This window comes from Pan troglodytes, chromosome 2 (assembly GCF_028858775.2).
Source record: "Pan troglodytes isolate AG18354 chromosome 2, NHGRI_mPanTro3-v2.0_pri, whole genome shotgun sequence".
Classification (NCBI taxonomy): Eukaryota; Metazoa; Chordata; class Mammalia; order Primates; family Hominidae; genus Pan; species Pan troglodytes.
The window spans coordinates 144,427,815-144,453,615 of NC_086015.1; the positions used below are offsets into that span (position 1 = coordinate 144,427,815).

Here is a 25,801-nt window from a genome sequence, read left to right on the forward strand (position 1 = left end):
CAGGGACATTGTCTGTCTTACTCATTGGTGTATTCATGGCACTTACAACATCAGTAGGTACTTGTATTATTTATCTATTGCTATGTAACCAATGATCACTAAGGTAGTAACTTAAAACAACCCATGTTTACTATCTTAAAGTTTCTGTGGGTCAATAATCTGAGCATGGATTAGCTGAGTCTTCTGTAGTAGACTTTCTCATCAGGCTGCAATCAAGGTGTTGGCCAGAAATGGAGTCTCATCTGCAGGTCTGATTGAGGAAGATCCTACTTCCAAACTCATGTGGTTCTTGGCAGGATTCAGTTCCTTGTGAGTTACTGGACTGAGAGTCTCAGTTCTTGCTGGCTGTGGCCAGAGCCCAATCTCAGTTGATTTCCAGGGGGTTTTCTCCATAGAGTAGCTCACAATATGGCATCTTGCTTCATCAAAGCCAGTAAAGAACAAAGTCTGCCAACAAGACAGAAGTTGCTTCTTATGTAACATAATCATAGAAGTGTTGTTTCATTGCCTTGCCATATTCTATTGTTAGAAGCAGGTCTCAGGGCCTGCCCACACTCAAGTGGAGGGGATTACATAGGGTGTGAGTGCCAAGAGGTAGGGACTGTTGGGAGTCAATTTAGAGTCTGTCCACCATGGTGCTCAGTAAATACTTGCAAAATGTTAAATCCAATGTTGAAAACTGATGCTCGGGTAGAAGAACTGTGAGAATCAAGATTTTTGCAATTCATCTCTTACACAATGTAGAACTTCTGTGAAATTTACTTTGTTCTTTTCTCAACTTCCCTCTGATGCTTTGTGGCTAGCTGGCTTGTGTGCCTGCACAGGCTGCCCCAAGTTTTAGGGATTCAATCAAGAGAGATGACCCACATGCAATCCTGGCCCTTCAAGACTCTACAACCCAAAGATCACCATTCAGAGCTTATTCCTTACCCACCAGGATCTCCAGAATTGGAGAGTTGCAGCTTTCCTTATTCAATGCTGGAAATGTTGTTCTTATTGAATGGGCATCTTGCATTGATGAGGTCTTGTTGCTAGCCAGGTTAATAATGCATCCAAAGGAAAAAAAAAACACTGTGCAGTCGGGTGGATCTTATTAATATGATTCAATTTAAAAAGGGCTATTACTTCAGAGTCATAATGTCTGGGATGCTGTTAAAGAATCCTTTTTTTTTTTTAATAAGTCACCATGACAACAGAGAGACACCCCATCCCCCAGCCTGAATCAATTACAGATTTGTCTGTGTAGGGGATTAGAATGCCTTCAACTTACTGGGAATTATTCTTTGCTGCATTTGGCAAAAGCCCTGGCTTCTTGTCCAGAGTACACAGGAGTCCCAATCCATCAATATTCACTGATGAAGCATCACTGTTCATTAACAGGAACTCGGTCAGCAGACATTTATTGATCACCAGGCATGTGAAGGCAGTCTGGGGCATTCAGGGACATGGCCATCTGAGAAGCTGACAGGCCCACTATGGTGACAAGTCACAGCTACTCAAGGCAGTAGAAGCCACATAGGCCTGACCTGCACAAGGTACCTGAGACCTGCACAAAGGTCCCTGGTGAAGAACCATGACATGACATGCAGCCTTCACAGTTCTGATTGGTGGGGGAGGGCTGGACTGATGGGAGGACCAAGACCACATAGAGGAAAATGACCCTGGGCCTTAATTTTATGCAAACCCAATGAACAAATTTCTGGGTCAAGTTGGTCATTTCACTTAACCTCTTCGGCCTTTACTTTTATCCCTTACATGAAATGGGATTAAGGTTCTCCCTGATGAACTCCTGGGATCACAGGGAACATCACAGAAGAAAACAGAAGAGTGGGCTTGGTAAGGACAGTGCTTCATTATCTGTGTAAAGGAATAAGGACAGGTGGACCTCAAGGTGGCCACTGGGATGGGCAGAGGGGAGGAGGGAGAAGGGCCTTCCCAGCCTGGAGGGGCAAAGAAGTTTGAGCAGGAAGCCCCAGCTGAGCAGGGGCCATGCTAAGAGGAGCCTCCACAGTGGTTCCCAGCCCTGCTTTTTGTGGCTGTTCACCCATCAGGAGAAGCACACACAGTGAACCTCAATCCAGTGAGAAGAGAGTGCTCCCTGCAAGCTGGATCATGAGACAACAAGCCCAGGCATCTCCACCACATGGGGGTCCATTGCCCTGTACCTTCCAGCTGCCACCTGAAGCACAAGTGGGCTGCTGGGTTCAAGGGATGAGGTGGGATAGGAATTGTGAGTTACTGAAGTGGGCAAGACCATTGCCTCCAAGTCCTTCCTCAACCTCATTCATGTCTGTCTGTCATCCTTCCTGTCCTCCCCATTGCTCCTCCCTTCCCCAGACTCCTATTCTACCATCACATCCATCCCAGCTTGCTAGCCATCCAGCTGCCCTAGCGCTTCCTTGCCATTGCTAAGAAGAAAGGCAGCCCTGTTGGCATTGCCTGTTATTCTGTGCATGATGCTGAGTGCTTGTTTTGTGGAAGGCAATGGTTCCCAAACTTGGCTGGCCCTCAGGGCCATCCTCAGACCTCCTGAACAGGCCAACAAATTCAGCAGGGTAAAGCAACCAGGGGCCCAGGCCACAAATCTTAGGAGGCTATTGCTTCAGGGTCTTGCAAGTGCAGGGTCTGCTCCTGAGAACGGGGGCTCCTTGAACCTTTTACCCTAGACTCCTCTCTTATTCCACCTTTGTCTCAGCCCAGTTCCTGAGAAAAATCTGTGTGTGTGTGCTTTGAATCTGTATTTCAACCAGTGCCCAAGTCCAGTGCCCAGGCCAGGGTTTTGTACCCACTGCCCTATAGGAGCACTAGTGGGGCCTGTCTAAGCTCTCCTGGATATTCGGAATAAGGAGAGAGAACTGGGTTTCCAAGAAGTAGTTCCCCCACTTTTGGGACGTGGTGGAGGGGACACATTCTTTGCCTCCTCCAACCTCGACATGAAGCCCTGGAGGTGGTGATGGTTTGATGGATGCCAGAGCAGCCGACACCTGCAAGGCTCAGCATTCCGTCTCCCTGGAGAAGCCCGCCTTTCCCCTCTGCCATCCTCTTGCCCACCCCAGGCCACCTGGCCCAGGGAATAGAGCATCCCAGATACTGTGGTCCTTCTCCAGTCTGCATATGTCGAAACCTGGGGTAAGAGTCAAACACGGTATCTCTGTAGGGTAGAGTCTCTCCTCTTGTCCATAATTCTGTATGAGGTGACCAAGGAGGGGCCTCCAGGAACCCCCACAGGCTGACTTTGCCCAAGGCCAAGCAGCAGGTCCCACTCTTTCCCCCACTGCAAAACCCCATTGCAGTGGTCCCTAAACCTATTGTGATGTTCCCAAATAAAGTCTCCTGTACCATGCTTTAACAGGTATCACTGAATAATTTTTTCTTTAACAACACCATAGCCCAGGAGAAGAACATGGTGCTTCTCACTTTCACCCAAAAGGACTGGTAACTTGGATCCTTTAAAGTCAAAAGTGAGTTTTGACTGTACACAGGGTGACTATTTGTGAGGAATTGGGAGACTAAAAGGGGCTGAGACATTCACCAAGGTCCAGACATGACACCGCACCTTACCTGGGCCAGGAGCCAGCATAGGTAGGGAGGATGTTGAGATCCTCCATCCTCCCAAACACTCTTGGGTCCAACAGGGGTTTCCACCAGGAGGAGTGAGAATTAATGGAGGAACCCAAGTTGTCGGATGGAAGGGGAATGAGACTGAAAAGGGAGGCAAGAGTCAGGCAAACAGAGGTCCAACCTGGCTCTGCCCAGAGAGCCATGTGATGCTAGGCAGGCTGTTGAAACCTCTGAGCATCATTCTCCTCATCTGTAAAATGGAGTTAATATTCCCAACAACTACTGGAGCTTGAATGAGATGGTGTATGTGAAGATGTTTAGCAAAGGGTCTGGTGCACAGGAGGTGCTCAATAAAGGGCAGTTGTTTTTATGGGTCATTTAGAATTCTTGAGGAAGCCCTTCTCCTGAGAGAGAAGCACATACAGACGTGCTTTGCTTTTGAGCTTCAGTTGAGAGTCATGGCCTTCAGAATATGGAAAGAGAGTCCCATCTGCAAACTGTCTTCTGCCTGAGAGGCCAGGCTGTGCAAAAACCCTGAAGCGCCCAGGACATGGCTCTGCCACATCTGCCCCTGCCAGAACCATGGAGGGAAGAAAGGCCAGGCTGACTTCTGCTCACCCAACGGGCCTTCACCTCTGGGAAACCTTTCCCTCTTCTCCAGGCCAGGTTAGGCCCCCCTGCTCAACCCCTATCGCTGACTCAATATTGTAGTCTGTTGCTCGTTTGATCATATGTCTTCTTAAACAGGCTTTGGGGGCTGTCAGGCAGATACCCGTCAAGATACTCAGCACAGTGCTGAGCATGCCTTAAACACTCAATAAATGAATGAATGGAGATTGGAGACCTCTTGAAAACACACTTCATTCTTTGTCCATCCTGCCACACTACCATTATGCTGGCCTCTCACTCTTCCAAAAGGACCTAGGTTGATCCTGACTTTGTTTACCCAGGATAATGGGAGATCACCCCAGTTGTCCCAAGCCTACCTCCTACCCTGCCCCAGCCTGTGGCTCAATTCAACCTCTCTGTTTTAGGCTATTTTGAAACCCACGTAGGATCCAAGGTAGTGGGGATGGGGTGTTGGAGCCAGGTATGATGGGAGGGAGGAAGGGTCAGAGGACGAGGGAGTTAGGACTCCTTAGCTCTTTGCTCCCTGTGAGGTGTGTGAAAATTGTTGGTACTCTGGGAATTGAAGGAGCAGCTAGCTCTAGTATTAGCCAGCTAGACCTAACATTGCTTTAGTTTCTTGGGTGGAAGGGATCTTTTAGGCCCCCATTAAAGGCAGATGAACAGGTCTCTGACATCCAGGATTACGTAGAGCTGGGAATTGTTGGTGCTCCCACCAGCCATAGTGGGGAAACCTTGTAATGTGTGGGAACTTAAATAAAGTACTCAAAAGGGTATTATCCTAGTAATGGGGAAAAACCATGTATAGACTAAAGGCTGGTCTGATCCCACATAACAAAGCATAAATGTAAATATTCAAACAGAGCAAACTGTTTCTAAGTAACTTATGTGTCCTAGAACAAAGTTCAAAAATATTTGTTAGAAAACAAGAATATTCAGTACCCACAAAAATATAATTTACATTGTTTGGCATTGAATCAAAAATTACCAGGAATGTAAAGAAGCAAGGAACTACATCCTATGATAAGGGGAAAAAAATCAAAATCAACCCAGAAATTATACATTAAATAAATAGGCACATTAAAAAACTCACAACTCTACTATATATGGTTAATAAAGTAGAGGAAAATATGAGCATGTTAAATAGAGACATGAAAAATACTTTTTAAGTTCTTTTCTTTTTATTCTTTACAGAAGGTCTTGCCCTGTTGTCAGGCCAGCATACATGGCTCTCTGCAGCCTTGACCTCCCAAGCTCAAATGATCCTCCCATTTCAGCTTCCCAAGTGGCTAAGACTGCGTGTATGCATCACCACATCTGGCTAACTTTTAAATTTTTTTGTAGAGACAGAGTCTCCCTATGTTGCACAGGCTGGTCTTGAACTCCTGGACTCAAGTGATACTCCTACCTTGGCCTTTCAAAGCATTGGGATTACAGGTGTGTGCCACCACACCCAGCGAAAAATACTTTTTAAGTAAAGCTTCAATCAAGTGTCTAGATATAAAAAATAAAATATCAGAGACAAAAAATGCACTGGATGAGACTAACAACAGATTAGACATGGCAGAAAATAAAAGATAGGTGAACTTGAAGATGTAGAAATAGAAACTAAAACAAAACACAGAGAAAAAAAGATGGAAAAAAATGAAGAGTATCAGTGAGCTGTGCTACAATTTCAAGCAGTCTAATATGTGTGTAATTGGAGTCCTCAAAAGACAGTAGTGGACAGAAAAAATATTTCAAAAAATAATGGCAGAAATTGTTATAAATTTGGCGAAAACTTCATATATAAAGAAAATTAGACCAATGTGAATCATAATCTAATTGCTTAAAACCAATGATAAAGAGAAAAGTATAAAAAGCAAGCGGGGGGAGGGGGGCACAGGCATTACATAAAGAGAAAGAAATATAAGAATGACAATGGACTTCTTGTCAGAAACAATGCAAATAGGAAGACAGTGGAAGAACATCTTTAAAGTACAGTCATGTGCTCCATAACAGATGCTGCAATGATGGATCACATATATGACAGTGGTCCCATAAGATTATAATAGAGCTGAAAGAGCCCTGTTAGCTAGTGATGTTGTAGTCATTGTAACATCATAGCACAATTGCTTAATTTTTTAAATAAAAATTCTATAAAACCTTCCCATAAAGAAACTCCAGGTCAAGATGGCTTAGTGGTGATGCCTATCAAACATTTAAGGAAGAAATAATACTCATACACATAAAGTTTTTCAGAAACTGAAATAGGAATGAGCATTTCCAAAGTCATTCTGTGAGGCCAGCATTACTCTGATACCTGGACCAAACATTATGAAAAAAGGAAAATTATAGATCAATATCACTCATGAACATAGACATAAATATTCTTTAAACATTTTTAGCAAATCAAATACAGCAATGTATTAAAAGGGTAATGTATCATGACCAAGTGGAGTTTAGCCCCAGAAATCCAAGGCTGGCTTAACATTAAAAAATAATCAGTACAATTTACCATATTAGCAGATAAAAAAAGAAAACCATATGATCGTCTCAACTAAAAACTGTATGATCCATCTCTTTATATGGATGAAGAGCAACTGAGAAGATCCAACATCTATTACTGATTTAAAAAAAAAAAACCTCTCAGTAAATTAGGAATAGAAGGAAACTTCAACATCATAAAAGCAATTTATGAAAAGCCCACAGTTAACATCATACATAATGGTGGATGTCAAAGACCCTCTAAGATCAGGAACAAGGCAAAGATGTCCAATCTTACCACCCCTGTTTATGCCATTATACTAGGTTTCGGTCAGTGCAAAGTAACATGAAAAAGAAATAAAAGGCATCCAGATTGAAAAGGAGGACGTAAAACTGTCTTTATTCACACACGACATAATCATCTCTGCAGGCAATTTTAAGGGACCTAAAAAAGCTGCTAGAACTAATAGATTAGTTTAGCAGAATACAAGGTCAGTATACAAAACTCAATTTTATTTATGTCTACTACCAATGAACAATTAGAAATAGAAACTTAACAATATGATTTATAACAGCATCAAAAATTTTGAATCCTTAGGTGTAAATAAACAAGAAATGTATAAGACCTGTGCAATGAAAACTAAAACATTGCTAAGAAAAATTAAAGAAGATGCGAACAAATATAAAAATATAGTGTACATGTGTCAGAAGATTCAATACCATTAAGGTATCTAACCTTTCCAAAGTGATCTACAGATTCTATACAATCCCAGCCAAGTTTCTAACAAGGATTTTTTTTTTGTAGAAATTTACAAGCTGATTCTAAAACTTATATGGAAATGAAAAAGACATAGAGTGATCAAAACAATTCTGAAAAAAATAAAATTAGAAGACTTAGGCTCTTGCCATCGGGATTTATTATAAAGCTACTGTAATCAAGACAGTTTGGTATTATCATAAGATAGACATTTAGATCAGTAGAACAGAATAGAGAGTTCAGAAATAGACCCACAGATACAAATCAATTAATTTCCTACAAAGGTGTCCAGGCAAGTAACTGGGGAAAGGATAATGTTTACACCTGCTGCTAGACTAGTTGGAATCATATGTAAAAACTTGACCCTTACCTCATACCCTATATAAAAATTAACTTGAAATAGAACATAGACTTAAATGTCAGAGCCAAAACTGTAAAACTTCTTGAGGAAGTTAGAAGAAAATCATAGTTGTATTGGGTTTGGCAAAGATTTCTGAAAGAGAACACAAAAATCAAGAATTGTTAAAAAAAAAAAATCAATAAGTGGCACTTTATCGACATTTAAAACTTTGTTCTTCAAAACACATTGTAATGAAAATGAAAAAGGCAAACCATAGGCTGGAAGAAAATATTTGCAAATGTAAATCTGACAGATTTGTGTCTAGAATATATACAGAACACTCACAACTCAATAATATGGCAAACAACCCAATTAAATAGTCAAAAGATTTGAACAGATGCTTCACCAAGGAAGATACACAGATGGCAAATAAGCACATGAAAAGATACTCAGCATCATGAAACAATGGTGAATTACAAATTAAAGCAAAAACAATATTGCTACCCACCCACCAGAATGGCTAAAATTAAAAATATTGACCATACCAAGTGTTGGTGAGGATATGGAGCAAAAGGAATTCTCAGCATTACTGATGAGAGTGTAAAATGATATAAGCAGTCTGGAAAACAGTTCGACAATTTCTTTAAAGGCTAAACATATCCCTATCATGTGACCCAGCCATGCCATTCCTAGATAGTTACACAAAAGCAATGAAAGCATGTGTTCATTGGTACAAGTACTAATACTTGTACGCAAATGTTCACAGAAGCTTTGTCATAACCCAGTCTGGAAACAACCCAAATGTCCATCAGTGGTGAATCAAAAACAAACTGTGGGACATCCTTACCATGGAAAAATAGTCAGCAATGAAAATGAATAAGTTATTGATACAAGCATCACTGTGGCTGAATTTCAAAATAATTGTGCTAAGTAAGTGAAAAATATCCAGCAAAAAAAAAGCATACATACTATATGATTTCATTAATACAAAATTTGAGAAGATGCAAACTACTCCATAGTGATAGAAAGCAGATTCATGGTTTGGACTAGAGTGGTGATGGAGATGACTAAAGTGGGCAAATTAGAGGAATATTCACAGAGGGAATGATGAACAGGACTTGGAAAAAGACCAGATGTGGAGGATGAGGGAGAGAGAGGTGTTTCCCATGTTTCTAATTTTCAGATTAGGACAGTTGGCACAGGCGCTATTCCCTACAATAGAAAACACCAGTTAAGTTTTGGACATTATGGAGTTTTTGGTGCTTTGAGAAGTTCAACGGAATCACTGAGTAAGCAATTGGATATTCTGGTCTGTCGCTCAACAGGGAGGCGTGGGCTGAAGGCAAAGGATCTCAGAACCCAAGGCAACTCAGCCAGTGTTCATGAATATAAGTCGCCTGGATCCACTGAGGGAAGTGGTGAGCCCAGGTAGTTTGGGGATGCAATTTGTGAACAATCCAAACTTGTAAGATAAATTTGTTCTGCTCCTCTTTGGAGAATACTGAGATGTTTTATTTTCTTTTTATTTAGTGGCTTAAAAAACATATATATGGGGCAAAGAACCCAGTGCAGTTTAGTGAAAAGGGCCCTGAAACGTTCAGGAGGCCTGGATTTTAGTCCTGGGTCTCCCACTACCTAATTTTGTGACTGATTTTGGGTAAGTTGATTCTTCTCTGTCTCTTGTTTATTCTGGGCATAGAATTCTACACTGGCAATGACTTACAGCACTTTACGGCTGTTTTCTAGCTTCCAATCTCTCTCCTTTGGGTCCTAACTGGAAGTCTAGGGTATCGCCTGGGCCCCATCTCTCATGGACCCTGAACTACAATTGCTGTTTCTCAAGTGGCCATGAGACTGCAGAAAGCTCTGTCAGCTGCTCAACCTCCTCTCATCTCCTTTCTGATTAACATTCCATTATAAAACAAGAAGTATGGTCTTTTAGCCCATCTATCCATTCATCCAATTTTCATACAGTACCTACTATGTGCCTGGCATTGTTTTAGATGGAATAGAAAGCCAGAGTCCTTGTTGTCCTTTTATGACTTCTAAATGTGATTTGTGTTCATCTAGTACTTGTTTGTTTTTTTCTTTAGAAGCCTCTTTCAGTTGGGCTTAGAGGTTAGAAGACAAAAATGAGTATTTAGATCTATGATTCAGCAAATTACTGCAGTTCTTTGATTTTTTGGCTTAAAGTCAAGTTCAGAGCCATCTCTTATTTTTATTTAATGCGGTTATTTTGTGTTCTGTTCTTCCAGATTTGGCTTTCTAATTAAATTTCACCCAGATAGATGGGAAAATGAGTTTGCCTCCCTAGCTACTCTCAGGAGGGGGAAGGGACTTGCATAATAGGCCTGCTAGGGGTGGGGAGAAGGGATTACAGCTGGTGGTAAGTAAAATGAATCATGCATACATAAATAATAGAGAACAGACCACCCTGGAGCTGGCCTGGATTGCATTTTTAAAAACTATACATGTGTTAGAGACAGTGCAGCATTTCTGCAAGAAGCTAAGGATGATCTTTAGCTTTTTGCAAGATATTTATCTCCCTGAGGCCCTGCAGTTGCCAGGTGTGGGGTAGAAGTGTGAATGAGGCCATATTCTCTCTTTACATCACAGTTTGATATTCTCTACTATATTAATCAACATAAATCTATTATGTATAATTTTCATTTTAATCTTTATTTTTGTGTTCTTTGTATTTTTCCAAGTTTCAACAATGAATAGGTACTTCTTTTGTCATCGGAGAAACAAAACCCATGGTAAATGGAATTTTGAAATGAAATTTATTATCTGGATACTGTGATGGGCACAGAAGAAAGGTTTAGTGTGGATGTATAAAATCTGTCATAAGTCAAGATTGCAGGCAGCACAGGCCTTTGGAACTTAGAACATGGTGCAAATAACCACTCCACCTCCATCCCCTAGAGGACTCCCTGGTATTGTCATCTGTCATCTCAGTCTCTGTCCTAGACTATTTGTCTTTCCCCATGGTAAAGTCCCTTTAAGTGTAGAGGCAGTAGCTCATTGTTTCTTTAAGTCTACAGTACGGGACAAAGGAGGCTGTGCAAATATTTGTACAATTTTTGCTCAAAGGCTTGAAAGTGAATTGAAGCTGGACACCTGCTCCCAGTTGCTTATAGTCTAGGAAGGGATCACTTGTGTAACATGGGAGCAAATGCTGCCTAGCAGAATATTCATGACTTGGGTGAGTCTGGGACTATTTTTATAAGATGGGTGGGCTCTGCTTTTAATGAATGTTGAGGGTTTGCTTGGAGGTCAAGATGTGAATTTGGAAAGGACAAAGGAGCAGGCTGGGAATAAGAGGGGAGACAAAAGTTATTGAGCATACTGCATGCACTTTTCATTTCTACAGTTTACAGTTACCAAAGAGGATGGCTTGCTCATTTATCATATGAATAACGGTGATGATAGTTGCTATTTTACAGGAACTAATGTGTGAGGTCCTATGCTAGAGGCTTATACTAGTCAAGACTCTCTTGGTTGCAAGTGACAGAGAAAGCCAATTCTAATTTGCTTGGGGGAAAATGGGGTATTTACTGGAACACGTACTTGAAAAATCCAGTGGTATGTGGGATTCAGGCACAGCAGAAACCTGCCTATGACATCCATTCTGTTGTGAAGGTAAACAAAAAAGAAAGAAGAAAGAAACCTGCCTATCTCACCACTCTGCTTTCCTCTGTCAGCTGCAGTCTCTGGCACAGTCTCCCCAGGTGCTGGCCAGATGGTCCCCAGCTGTGTTAGGCTGCCATCCTACCTCTTCAGCAACCACGGAGGAAAGAGATTTAGTGGGAGTAATGGTCTTGAGATGCTTCCTCATATCTATTTTCCCTGTAGGAAGCTTTTCTTTTTTCTTCCCTATAGCCCCTTTCTCCATTAAGGCTCGGTGGGTACCACTCAGAACCCAGAGTCCACAGGGAGGGGGAGGAGATGCCTCCTCTAGAATGGAAGGTAGCATAGACATCCTCAGGGAATCGGGAAGGTGAGGTAAAGAAACAGGATGTGAGTCTAGGGAGTGTATGATGTCTGATTCCATGAGGTCCTGAGGCCATCCCTATACCAAGTGTGGACCTAGGGAAGGGGGTGGTACAAAGACACAGATCTCAGATAGGTTAAGGAGGAAGCTGAAAGCAGAAAGGGCCTGTGTCCTATCTCCAGGCTGAGACTCTGCCCCCACAGTATGCCCTGCGCTGTCAAGCAAAGCGCTGGTGTGGCAAATTTTGCAGAGAAATGGCTAGAGATGGTGCCCTGAGTTACCTTTAGTCCCCTTGTAACAGAGAAGGGATCCAAGAGTGCCTACATGCTCCCTGCTGAGGGTGACAGTGTGTCCACGAGTAAACCCACCTGCCATGGAGTCACAGAGGCTGAGAGCACAGCATGGACATGTGGCCCAATCCTGCAAACAAAGCCAGGTCCAAGGCTAGTTGCAATGGCTGGCAGAGAAGCTGATTTTCTGCTAGAACTAGAGCTGTGAGGCTGTGAGCCTGGATCTGCCAGGGTCTCATGTGCGCATGAAAGCGTAGTTCATGTGGAAGATAGCAAAACTGAGACGGGGAGTCCCTGAGACCCTGGGACTAAAGCCAGGCCTGAAGCAGACAGGCTCTTCATGTACACAGCGGATCAACCCTTTGTGATTTAAGATAGTGTGAATTGGGTTGTCTTTTGCAGCAGAAAGCACCTTGACTAACCCATGTAGAGAAGAGGGTGACAGTGTGAGCTAAGCAGTAGAGCCTGCAATCCGTGAGAGGACAATCAGAAGGGGCAGAGGAGACATTGTTGGGCGGGCTGCGGTGGGCTTCTGTGGGGGCCAGGTGGGAGAGTTGGGGGTGATGCCAAAGGGGACAGTGAAAAGAATTCGTGCTCATGGATTGGGAGAGGCTGTCAGTATTCAGGGCAGAAAAAAGGCCCGGGATAGCGCTGCATCGGGGGAATACCAGAGGCGGACAGGCAGCAAAGTCCGGTACTGACGAGCCATTAAGGCACCTGATGAAGAAGGCATGCCAGGTGGCTGAGAGAATGGCGAGACCACGGGGATAAATGGAGTTGGGAACTTGGAAGAGGTAAAATTTAGTGCCAGACGTGGTAACTTGAGGCGGAAAGTTCTAAGAAAAAAACCGGAGGGTAGGGGGAAATATGGCTAACATATCTGAGCCAAGTGTGTGGATTTGAGAGCCATCAATCAAGGAGAGAAAGCAGAAGTCAAGGGATGAGATCCTCCCAAAGGTGCACCTCAAAGGTATATAGTAGCAAATTCGAATCCGTATCTATTTTGCCTGAGGCTAGTTGTGCTAGGACACACAGGGTTGCTGTAGACCTCGAGCTGACAGCAAAGACCTCTCTGATAATCGCTGTTGGTCGTTTCATCTCCCACAGAGAAATCTGGTGGAAATCTGCACCAGCTGAGGAACCTAACATTTGCAATAAATGACCCACAAATACTGATCAAACCAAATACAACCGTTCGCCTATCAGATGTCTAACGGGGCGTTACAGGCAGCCCTCAAGTGCTCTGAGGATCTTCAGCAGCGGCTCCAAGGAAGCCGCGGGCCGGGAGCAGGTGGGAAGGGCGACTGCGCGGGGCCACGACCTCCCCGGGTCCCTGCAGGCCGTTGGAGACGGAGCAGCAGCGAGGACTAGAGCAACACAAGGCCGGATGTGTTCTGAGCCGGAAGAGGAATGTGGGATAGGCCGAAAGGGGTGGGGGGTGACAGTTTGGGTCTACGTGGCAGCAGGCGCACCCCAGACGCGCGCGCCCACCCGGCGATAGCATCAGCGGCGCCAGGGCAGGCACATGGCCCCAAAGCACCCACACTAGGGCCCGGGCCGGCCAGGGCTGTGTTCCTGGGCCTTGGCGCGCCTCCGCGCAGTCCCTGATCGCAGGTCAGGAGTTGTGAGGCACGCGGGAGCCCTGCGCGTCTGTGGTCGTGGTCCCTGCGCGCTCGGCTTGTCCGTGCCCGTGGCTTTGCACGCCGAGGGCTCTGCAGACTGACCAGTCTCTCCGGGCTGTGCTGGGCCTCCCAGAGGCAGCGTTCTCTCAGCAACCCCGCGCGGTCGCCCCAGCCCAGCCGCACCGCAACACCGCCTCCGGGGCGGAGCTCCAGGGCTCCTGGTGCAGGGCCGGCCGAACTGAGACGGGGCGCGGCGGGGTCGGCAGGGGGCGCTACCGGGCCCCGCGAGCTCCCCGGTGGCGGGTGCGCGCCGCCCTCGCCTCCCCTCGCGCCGGGAGGAGCTGGCGGCGAGCGCCGAGTCGGGCGCGCAGCGGCGGAGCTGGGGCCGGCCTGGGACCATGGGCGGTGAGTGCGGCGCGGGCCTGGGCCGGGGCGGTTGCCGTTGGGGCCGAGCCGCGCAGAGGTTCTAGGCGGGTGGGCGTCCAGGGTCCGAGGTTGGGAGACTGAGGGGGTCCCCCTAACTCGCCAGTGGGAGAGGGGCGGGAAGGCTGGGGGCGCTTCGAAGCGTCGGGTCCGAATCCCGCGACTAAGCCTCCTCCTTTATCCCCGCGCTCGACCCTGAGCCTAGGACTTGCGCCCTCTTTCCTGCCACTCCCCCCGTGCGCCCGGTGTCCCAGCCCCGGCGCCCGCCCCATAGCCCCCTTCTCCCAGAGCTGGCGCCGTCTCACGCCCGCTGCGAACCCCCGGCTCTGTCTCCAAGCCCTCGCCCCCCGCAGCCCCGCACTCTCCCGCGGAGCCCGCCTCCACCTCGCCCCCGCCCCTCCAGCCCTCTCCCGCACGGCCCCCGCACTCCCGCCGCTGGATTCCAGCCGAGATTCAAGCTCCCGGGATCCCCCTTCCCGGGCGGTCCTGAGCCGGCTAGTCTCCAGGTAAGCAGGCGGCTGCAACTTCGCGGCCTTTCCCGGAGACGGGGCTGGCTCCTCTTGGCAGCCACCTGCAGCCTGACGCCTCCGGGAGTCCCGGGCCTGGCCACGGGGCCGCCCGAGCGCAGGTTAACATTCCTGGAGGCGCAGGTTAGGACCGTGTGGTGTAGACCCACGACGTTGCTTTTGCTGGTGAACTTGCATATGTCCTGATCTTTTAAATAAGCTGGGTTTGTCACAGACACACACACACACAGAGAATGGATTTGCTTAGGGTAGGTTGCCTGCTTTGCAGCCGCAGCTGCCTTTTAAATTGTACCTGTGGATGGTAAAGGATTCACGGTGCAGGACGTGGAGCCATATTTTCCCGCTTCGGCTGTGAGTTCAGCGATTGCGAGGGGGCTCTGTAGTGAGTGAGGTTATCACCGCCTGGCTAGCCAGTGTCTTTGCGGAAAGGCAAGGATCTTTTGTAAGCATTCAACAAGTAAAATCAGGAGAGATGGGGAATCAGATAGAGCTGTGAATGGGGAAGTGTAGGGGGGTGGATGGGGGATCGGAGAGTGCTCCACAAATGGAGCCGTTTGTTGATATTTGCAGAAGGCCCGTGGGTGTGAAGCTGGCAGTGCGGAGCCCACCCTTTCAAACGGGATGCGACTGCGGTCGGGCTTGGCAGTAACTTACCCTCCTCAGAGGTGTTGGTGCCCAATCGGGACATCTGTGGGAAGGGGATTTATAGCAGATGGATCAAAAGGCCTCGGGCGCGGTGGCTCACGCCTGTAATCCCAGCACTTTGGGAGGCCGAGGCGGGCGGATCACCAGAGGTCGGGAGTTCGAGACTAGCCTGACCAACATAAAAACCCCGTCTCTACTAAAAATACAAAATTATCCAGGCGTGGTGGTGCATACCTGTAATCCCAGCTACTCGGGAGGCTGAGACAGGAGAATCGCTTGCACCTGGGAGGCAGAGGTTGCAGTGAGCTGAGATTGCGCCATTGCACTCCAGCTTGGGCAATAAGAGCAAAACTCTGTCAAAAAAAAAAAAAAAAAAAAAAAAAAAAAAACCCTCGTGGTCCCTGGAGAGAGGTGAAGATGCACGGGACAGCCTGAAAGCCAGTGTATGAATCTGCCCCATCCCTTCTCCTGGCTTTCATTAAGTCTTGGATTAAATTAATTGCTTATCTCAGAGAAAGGATGTGTAGGGGGAACTTCTCTGTTAGGGATTGGCTCCTGGCCAGCCCATCCTCACTGATGCCTTGGGAGGCTGCGTTTGGGCACCAGGAACAGCGTGGGCCACCTGGCCTTTGGAGCACAGCACTCCAAGTGTTTGTGGAACTGCAGTATCTGTAACTCTTTTTTCTATTGATCAGCTTGAATAGTAATTAGCTCAATATTACTTCACTATTGATTAGATAAGTATCCCAAGGACATACTGGGGCTCAGTAGGGTCTCTCTGTCCAGAAATTCCCGTGGGCTTCTCCTTGGCCCTCCCTACACCGCTCTGTGATGAGTCGCTGTCAGATGCCCCACTGTGCAGGAGCATCTTCAGGGATGAGTGGAAGGAACCACCTCTGTGGCCCCAGGTCCCTGCCTGGTCCCCCATCTACCACATAGTGGTACTCAGTGTTTGTGAGGAAAAAAAATGGATGCCCCGGTGAATTAGTCTGAGTTCACAACCAATGTTTTCTACACTTTGCTACACTGTTCAAAATGTTACCCTTAAATTCAACAGTTTTTTTTTTTAATGTGTCATATCACCAGAGACAAACTCATTTTTGTGTGTGTTTGGAGCAGTGCGTGCAATCTACAGATCAGTCTCTGATGGTGGGTCGTTAACCTCAGTGGGGACTCCAAGATTTCCATGAAGAAAATCAGTTGTCTTCATTCAAGAATTGGGGTAGGTGGTGGTGGGCGCCCTTGGAAGCTACTAAGTTTGTCTGCTGAGGGTTGAGTCCACCATAGCTTAACCTATAGTGCCCAGAGCTGTAGCCCCAGTCCCCTTTAACATTTCCTATCCCTGCCCACTGACGGAGGAAGCTCCCAGGGAGACAGGGTACCACTTGCAGAGCCCCACTGGCCGCTTCAGATTGCACCATCCCCACTCCAGTGGGTGTTGCTTCCTGTGGCGGGCTGGGAGTGCCTCTTGCACATTTCTGGCACTGTGGCTTGCAGCTCTATTGGTGGGAGGGAGGTTGGTGTTTTGGGCCAGTGCTTTGGTCTCTTGGAGGTGGCTATAACCCACTGGCAGATGGGGCAAGGTCCAGCTCTTGTGCCTCTGTCAAAGGCCACCCCCAGGCAGTACAGCCAAATGCTGGGGGGGTGGGAACACCTCATGTCCCCCTTTTTTGTGGGGGAATCTGGAAAGGGCTAAAATTGAGACTGCCACTTGGCTGTGGGAGCCTGCACTGCCCCTGGCTGTCACGAACTTATCTTTCTTACCCAGATTGTCTCTGTCTTCAGGTCTGGCTCAGAATTCCTGCAGCTGGTGAAAATCTGTTTTCTAGAAGAGGTTTAATTAATGCCTGCAGTCTGTGAGTAAGAGAAAGGGAGGAGAGGGAGAAAGAGACATACTACTATCTAGAGGTGGGTGGGAGAAAGGATGGGAGAATGTTCAAGGTCCTGAAAATTCATAGGGGGAGATTTTGGCCCTAGAACCTGTCCCTGGACAAGGTTCCTGGTTGGTGGATAAGGAAGTGTGCCCACATTCCAGTGTAGGGGTTACCAGTTAGGAGCAAAGTCACTGAGATAGGAAAAATGGCCCCATGGGAATCTGAAATCCATTTGCTGGGCCCATCATTCTGGTTTTGAGAAGGCCTTGAAAGCCAGCTGAGACTTGGGCTTAGCACGGCAGGAGAGAACTGAGCTGTTTGAAGTTTTTGAATGAGGTGTGTGCCCTTTTGGAAATAATGGCTTGAGCAAGATTGGTCTGGGGTTTGGCCTGGGAAGCCACTTTACCATGGCTTAATTTATAGGCCCTGAGCTGTAGCCCCAGTCCCCTTTGACAGCACCCATTTTCCAATGGAGGAAGCTTCCAGGGAGACAGGGTACCACTTGGAGAGCCCCCCTGGCCACTTCAGATTGCAGCCATTGCCACTTCATCTCACCTGAGGTGCTGAGGGGAGAGTCTAGGTAAGTGACAAAAGGAGCAGTGGCTTGTAAGGTCTGTGCACCTGTATTTAGGAGGTGAAGAAGAGGGAGCAGCTTTCTAGTAGGATGGTGGGCCTTTTGATAGAAGCATCTCCCAGGGACTCTTTTTGAACCTGCTGCGCAGCCTTGCAGGTAAACGAGGGCCCATTGGAGCCTCTCAACCTGGAGATGCTGCACGGCAGCCACGAGGAGGCACCCGTGAACCCAGAATGAATTTCAGGGTCCGCTCTGAGTCCAAAAGGCAGGAGGGCCCTGGCCAACTAACACCTAACTGAGCCACAGACTCTGGCCTGTTTATCCTCCACCCTCAAAACCAGCAGGCTTCTCTGACCCTTTTTGGACTTTGGCTGGGGAAGCCACTGGCTTTTGGAAAAAGTTCAGTCTGCAGTGATGGCGGGAACAATCTCAGGAGTGTGGAAGAAGTTAATGATTAAAAAGGCATGGAAGAAGAACTGGATGGCGGCTTGGGGAGTAGTTCCTGCAGTCAGGAGGCACCCTTCACCTCGTTCCCTTGGCCCACAGTCATCTGTGCATGCGTCTGCCCCTCCCTCCATCAGTGGAGCTCCCTCTGAGCTGCGTACTCGAGGGTGGAGGAGAGTTTAGGGGAACTCAAACATGTGGTAGTAGAGACTGTAGTAACTTTAAAATTCTCTTTGTATTTGCAGAATCATTTCCCCAATTTACACACTCATGTTTCAGTTTACAGGGCATCCTTTTGTCACCTGCTCACCACCCTTATGCCCCTGGGTGTGACCAGCTTCCTCAGAAAGAGCTGTAATCAATAGCATATTGATTAAAAAGCATATTAAGATTAAAATTATTGCACCTGGTTTTGATGCCCCCACTCTCTCCCCTTTCCTCCTCCACTTCTGTTTGTGGTTACAGCCATCGTTTACATTGAAGTTACAAATCATTTTGAATATTATTTGTCCCACCCCTCAGTTATTCAGAGACATGTGTCTTTTCAACCAACAAAACCACAGCTTGCTTTCCTAGGCTTACCTCATTCTTGGATCTAACACCAACCTTCAGGCCTTCAGAGATCCAGCAGTATCATTTTGAGCTTTTAACCGTAAAATAAAATGAAGCTCTTACTTGCTGTTTGTTCTCTGCAGACATAGGAGAATCCAGTTAGAATTAAACATTTACTGTCTTGTTAAGGCTTTATGCTTCTAAAATGAAAGTGGCAGTTGGATTACCGTAAAGTTAGTAAAGTTGTAGAACAAATTTTTGGAAGCTCAGAAATAATAATGGAGGGACTTACGGAAGTAAACTATTAAGCTTAAATCTTAAAACATAGATATAAATATGAACTATCTTGAAAGTATAGAAAATTTGGCAAGTATAGATTAATAAGTATATATTTTATGCAAATTATATTAATTATTAGGATCATGCATTATGTTTATACAGTACCTTACTATATAAAAAAGCAACTTTGTCCATATCTCATTTGATTCAATAAGCCTGCGATCTGCTTAGAGATGGGGAGATGGGACCTTGGGATGGTTAAAAGGCTTCCTCTAGAATTCAGATCTCATAAGTAGAGAAATACTATGTAAACCTGGATATCCCTGCCCACGTTGCTTGATAACCGAATGTGGTTACATAGTTTTTTGAAAATTGTAGGTGGTCCTATTCTTAGGGATAAAAGTAGGCATTGGTTTTCTCTAAAACTTTCTGCAAGTCAAACAAACAAACAAAAACTCTGTATGTAGCACCCAGAAACCTGAAAGGACTTCTCAAGGTTTGTGGGTGTCAGAGGTTCTCTGTTGATGACTTCCTAATACTAGAGTACCTGAGTTGGTTGTGTATTCAGCACAGTGCAGTGATTGAGTGTGTACATTCAGAGGCCAAACTGACTTTAAACCCTGGCTCTACCATTACTAGCAATGTACCCTTGAACAAGTTACTTCTCTGTGCCAGTTTCCTTATTTGTAAAATTTGGGTGGTGATAATAATACCTACTTCATGGTACTGTTGTGAAACTGAAATATAATAATACATGATGAGGGCTTAGAAAAGCACCTACCACATGGTACATGCTTTAAAAATGTTAGCTGCTATTCCTATTCATTTGTTTCTTAAAATTACCTTTTAGGCGCCAACCGACTGCACTGAGATGATGGATACAGGATAATAGTCTCTGTCCTCATGGAACAGAGGACATTATATTTCAGTTTGTGGTGAAGGACATGAATGGCGATGCAGATCGATTTCCAGGCACTTGCTCACTTACAGCCATGAGAGGCTGTGAAGGGGCTGACCATGGGGTGGTGACCTTGCCAGCTCTTTGAAACAGGCGCTCATTTTGACTCATCTGTGTCTGACACATGCTGGTTGTTTTAACTGTCACTCTTGGCCTCAGGTTATTAGTGGGAAGCATGATAAGAGATCCTAGATCTATTTAGTCACCTGGTTTTGCCAACACTGTTTTTGGTCCTGGTTGACAGAATGCTGCCCTGGCTACTATTTTGGACTGGACTGGCTCTTCAGCAGCCCCAGAAACCTTTGGTACTATCAGAGACCCAGTTCTCTGAGCAAGAAATGGCACAGCTGCTCCTGAGAGCAGGTAGGGGACTAGCCAGAGGCAGGAAGCCAGAACACCGCATTTCCTGTGTCTGCCGTAGCTAGAAACTTCTTGACCCAAAGAAACTATGTTGACGGGCATGGGTTTCCTAACTGGTGCTGGAAAGAGAGGACCTTCCTCCTCAGACCTCGCTTTGCTTGCTCTGTGCGTCCTACAGAGAGGCTCCAGCATGGCAGCCTGCCCGACTAGCACCTGCCATCACGGAGCTGGCACGGCCTCCAGCAATGGGCTGTCGACCAGAAAATCCTTCTGTGATTGCTGCTTCAGGAACTCGAGTGCTTCTCTGCCTCGTTTGAGCGTGATTAGCCCAGCTTGTACTCAACATACACTGGAATACTTCATACCGATAAGTCAGCAGTCAGACTGGAAAACCAGTCATCAGTTATCTTAGTGGCAACCAGCTTATTTTTATTTACTTTAAACTATGGTTGACCCTTGAACAACTCAGGGGTTAGGAGCACTGATTCCCCCCACCATGGCCCCCCACAGTTGAAAATCCAAGCATAACTTTTAAATCCCCAATATCGTAACTATACATAGCCTACTGTTAGCCAGAAGCCTTACTGATAATGTAGTCAGTTAACACACATTTTGTATGTTGTATGTATTATATGCTGTATTCTCACAATAAGCTAGAGAAAAGAAAATGTTATTAAGAAAATCATAAGGAAGAGAAAACATTTCCTATTCGTTAAGTGGAAGTGGATCATCATAAAGGGTTTATCCTCATTGTCTTCACATTGAGTAGGCTGAGAAGGAGGAAGAGGAGGGGTTGGTCTTGCTGTCTCAGGGGTGGCAGAGGCGGAAGAGAACCTACATGTAAGTCGACCTGCTCAGTTCAAATCCGTGTTGTTCAAGGGTAGACCTAAGTCCTGGAAATTTTAAATGAAGTTTTGTCTTAAAAAAAAAAAAAAAAAAAAAAACTTTGCCCCACACTTGTAAAACAAAGAAACAGCAAATAATGCCAACCTTTTGTATGCAGGGAGAATTAAGGTAAAAGGGGGAAAACCCTTTCTCTGTTTTACAAATGGCTCCCCAGGTGCTCTGACTTCTCTGGTCATGATCATCTCTTGATTTCCCAGACTGGAACCTCTTTTGTCGCCAGTGTGTCTGTCTCCGTTGCAGTCCCTAATGGAAACACAGACCTGAAAAATCAAAGCTTGGGCATTTATGGTCGAAGGTCATGGCATGGATGGTTGATTTTTTTTGGCTCTGTCTTCAAAGTGAAAAATCACTGTCTTCTTTGAGAAAGAAAGTATATTTTGGGAGGTGGCTAACGTCAGCAGGCAGGAAGATCTAAGCAAGCCTGTCTCATCCTCGGTTCACATAATTTCTAGCATTGCTAAGTTAGCAGCATATGATTTTTTTTCTCCTCTTGTGCATCTTGCTCTAATGACTGCTGATTATCTTGAAACAGCTGCATTAATTGATGGTGTTTAACGACTCTACTTACACTAAGTAATTGCAGTTGGCTTGGCTGAGGATCCCGAGTTCTTTTTACTTGCTTTTTAGCTTGAGAAGTGTTTACTCTGTGTGCCAAATGCCCGAAGGGGAGTTGGGAATGCCTCACCTCAGTGCCAGCCCACTGCCCAATGCTCACACTCTCCTGGGACATCATCACGTGCCACCGCAGCATCCGTTCCCTGGGTATTCTGATTGTCTGCTCATGGGCCTGTCTTCCAGCTTGATAGGGAGCCCCTAGAAAGCAGGGACCATACCCAGCTCATCTGTAAAGCTTTGGCCTTTAGCACAAGGACTGGCATGAAACAGGCCTCAATAAAATTTGGGTGAATGAATGATGAGTGGTTGTAAAGCATATCAGTTATGAATGTGTCTGGCTGAAAGTAGCAGAAAGCCCTGGCTTAGTGGCTTAAGTAAATAGGGGTTTGTTTATCTTATGTAACAAAATGCGTGAAGATAGGTGATTGCTGGTGTTGGTTTCAGCAGCTGACATCTGTCTGTACTGACACTTGTGTTACTCTCTTGGCCTTTCCTTCATGATGGCAAAAAACACCAGCAAACCAGATGTCCCCTGACATTCCATGGCCAGAACTGTATCACATGGGTTGCCCCCAGTTAAACGGGCCATGTGAGTGTGTAGTGGGGCACACTGAGGAAGGCTCACTGCTTAAACAAACTAAGTATGTTTAATGGTTCAAATATGGTAGGCATTCACTTTTTGCTCACACACAGTCCAAAATGGCTGTTTCTGCTTGGGGCTTTCCTCCAAGAGGAGATTCAGGGACTCAGGCTCTCAAGGCTGCCATGCTCCTTTGCCTCACTCAGCTGAAGAGGAAGGAACATGGAGGATGGTGTGTGGGAGGATTTTGTGGGCCAGGCTCAGAGGTGCTGAACTACTGGCCCTGACATTCCACTGGCCAGGGCTCAGTCGCGTGAGCATACCTTCCAAGGGGAGGAAATGTGGTCCAGCCACATGCCCAGGAGGGAAAGGAGATGGGTATCACAATTAGCTGGCAGTCTCTGCTACACTGTCTGCCCCCTCCTCCCCCCAAAAATCAGGATTCTCTTAACAAGAAAGAATGAGTGGATATTGAGGGGCTAGTGGGGGTGTTTTCTTTAGAAGGAAATGCTGTGCTAAGAAGGCTCCAGCCAAAAGTCGTCTCTTCATCCCCAGGAGATCATCTGTTCTGAATCCCTGCTTCTGTTCCTACCTTTGGGAACTGGGCCAGATGACTCAGTAGGACAGTGGGAGGCCCTCATTATCCCCCTGTCTTGACACAGGGCATGTTCTTAACAGCTTTGTGGGAATGTGTCCTAGTTGATTCACATCAGCAGTTGGAGGTTACCCTAGAGGAAATGGTCTTTAGTCCCCCAAGGCCAGAGGAACCTATGAGAGCCCCTTTTTTTCAAGTGCCCCTGCCCACTCAACCTTCCAAAGCTTCTCTTCCTCTCCAGCCCCCACCCCCGCCCACATCTGGAGGGGAGGAGAGGACACAGCAAAGAGTAACCTGATTCCCCGCTAATTCATTAAAAAGTGTTTTCCCACTACTTCCTGCTAGTTTTCCTCAGTAATAATTGATGAGTGGTATATTGATATACTGGGCTGTAGTGCTTTATTCTTGTTTAGTTTGTTGTAGGTTTCTGTGATGGGGCTATTCCATCCACAGCATTCTTCCTGGTGCTCACCCTTCCTTTTTCCCACCCTCCCTCCCTTCCCCTACACACCTGTTGAGCACCTGCTGCTTGCTCTGCTGTCTCTCCACCCAGCCCTGGGGAAGGTGGGCAAGGAAGCTGACATGAGTCTGTCGTGTTGATGAGTAGAGTGGGAGGGGTAGGCTCTGAGGGCTGTGGTTGCCCAGTATTGGAAGATGTCACCCAGCCTTGGGGTCAGGGAAGGCTTCCAGGGGAAGGTGGTGCTTAAGCTGAGTTTAAGGATAAGAAGGAGTTAACCAGGTCAAGAAGACATCTGGGTCAAGAAGACATCTGGGCCAAGAGAGTGGAATGGGCACAGACATTGAGTTATGAAAAGGGGGAACAGCAAGTCGACTGTGCCAGAGTCGTGCGAGATGGTGTGGCCATTCACCCGTCCAACACTGCTGTGCCATGGGGCCTGGCCTTACAGGGTCTTGCAGAAAAGGACCAGCCCCCATGGAACTCATGGGCTGGCTGTGAGAGGGGATGAGTCTGCAGAGGAGTTTGGGCCAGAATCTGAGGAGGGCTTGGCTGCTGTCCCAGACTCTGCTCTAAAGGATCTGCTGCTGGAGGCTGAGTAGGAGAGGGGCCCCATCACTTGTGCCATCACGTCTTGTGCCCCGTCCCTCTGTGTCTGATTCTTGACTGGTCCTTTGCCTGGGCATTACTCAGGCTATAAAAATAGAGGCTGGCACCAGAACTCCAGCATGTAGTTGGTGAAGAAAGCTGAAGCTGTCATTACATATCAAGATACTTGCCAGGGAGATTTTTGATGGAGCACTTTCTTGGAGCCCAGAGGATGAGGTTCTAAAGTTGGCTTATAGTTTTTTTCTCCCTTGGACTTATACCAATGCTTCTGGCTACTCACTTGGAATATGTACTGGTTGTGCTTGTTACTCACCCCCGCCCCAGGCTCATACATGCCCTTGAGGACACATTGAAATGAACGCTCAATCCTGAAATCCACCAAATGAGGGCTCACCTTGTCACAGACTGGCCTGATTAGAGGGGCTGAGTCCTCTCCATGGGGCCCGCTGGAGGCTGGTGTGCAGTCCATCAGGTGTTCATGTCCCATGTAAGGCAGGACACCCTGGCCCGAAAAACGAACTTTCAGCACTGCCTGAGAAGGTAAGGGTTCTGATAACTGTGCTTTCTTTCCCTAAGGAAAAGAGGGCTGAGCCAGGGTTTAGCAAAGCTGTCAGCTGCCTTGATTGTGATGAATGGTTCCAAGGGTGATTTCCTTCGTTCTCCCTCCCAGCCCTGTTTATTAAGGTGGACTGGAGACAGTGCTGGGGGGTGGGGTACAGAGAGATGAACCATCATGCTAGTCTAAGCCAAGGGCTGAATGAACTGCACTTTGCTTCAAGGTGGGTTAATCTGTATTTGTAGACAGAGACTGAATAGTTTGATGCTGTTTTTTGGGTGCCTTCTTGGTCCAAGTGCTGCAGGGAATGCAAATAATAATGAGAACGAAATCATGACTGTCTTATGTTTTCCAGGATGGATCTCATCTAATCCCCTCCATGCCCCCTGAGGCAGGCAGCAATATTACACTCCACTAGAATAGAAGCTCCATGAGGGCAGGAATTTGGGGCTGGTTTGGTCACTTCGAATCCCCAGCTTCTATAACTATCCTTGGCATAGAGCAGATGCTCAGTAAATATCTGAATGAATGAATGAATGAATGAATGAATGAATTACTATTTGCAGGTGAGGACACTGCAGCTCAGAGAGATTAAATACCTTGCCCGAGCTGTTAGGTGGTGGAGTAAAAGGCCTGGTCTCAGTGCCAGGGAGGGACCATGAGCTGTGACTTGGGGACCCCAACTCTACTGCCCCTGGAATGAGAGCTACTTCTAGGATAGCAGTGTAGGAGGGCCAGAGCCTGCCTGGCCTGGTCTACTGAACACAGCACAATCTTGGAAAAACCCACCAGTTGTATGATGATACAGCCGCAAGGACCCAGGAGGTTGGAGGGTGTCTTCCTGCTGCCAGTGCCATGATGTAACTCAGAGGTGGGGTGATATGCAGTCTGTATCTATCAGCAGCTTGAGAGTGACATTTCAAGAATACCACCTTCATCCAGTCAGGCGTATGCTGAGAAACTTTCAGTGGCTCCCTACTCCTACGGGAACCTAGTCTGGCTCCAGCCCTCCTCCACCCTGTTCACTGATGACTCACTGCATAAGGCCTGTCATCCACGGTACGGTGACATAGGGGTGGGCTTTGCAGCCTGCCTCTGTACCATTTATCCTCACATCAGGCACGCCCACTGACATCCTCCCTTCCTTTTAGTTTAGCACAGTTTCCGCCTCTTTCACGCAGCCCTCTCGC

The 25,801-nt window shown here is 46.6% G+C and overlaps 1 protein-coding gene across 21 annotated transcripts in view; it reads left to right on the forward strand.

Moving 5' to 3' along the window:
- The first annotated feature begins 13,921 nt into the window (after positions 1–13,921).
- The window catches only part of PXYLP1 (2-phosphoxylose phosphatase 1), a 62,897-nt gene continuing 51,017 nt past the window's right edge, over positions 13,922–25,801 (forward strand). For 3 of the 21 annotated variants that reach the window (XM_063806277.1, XM_063806269.1, XM_054682272.2), the window contains exons 1-3: positions 14,126–14,586; positions 16,372–16,474; positions 17,021–17,108. The gene's annotated coding sequence lies outside the window, so the exon portion shown is untranslated. Of the gene's footprint in view, positions 14,587–16,338; positions 16,475–17,020; positions 17,109–25,801 lie in introns of all 21 variants that reach the window. The other 18 variants (XM_063806276.1, XM_063806267.1, XM_063806272.1 and 15 more) reach the window with 16 other exon arrangements.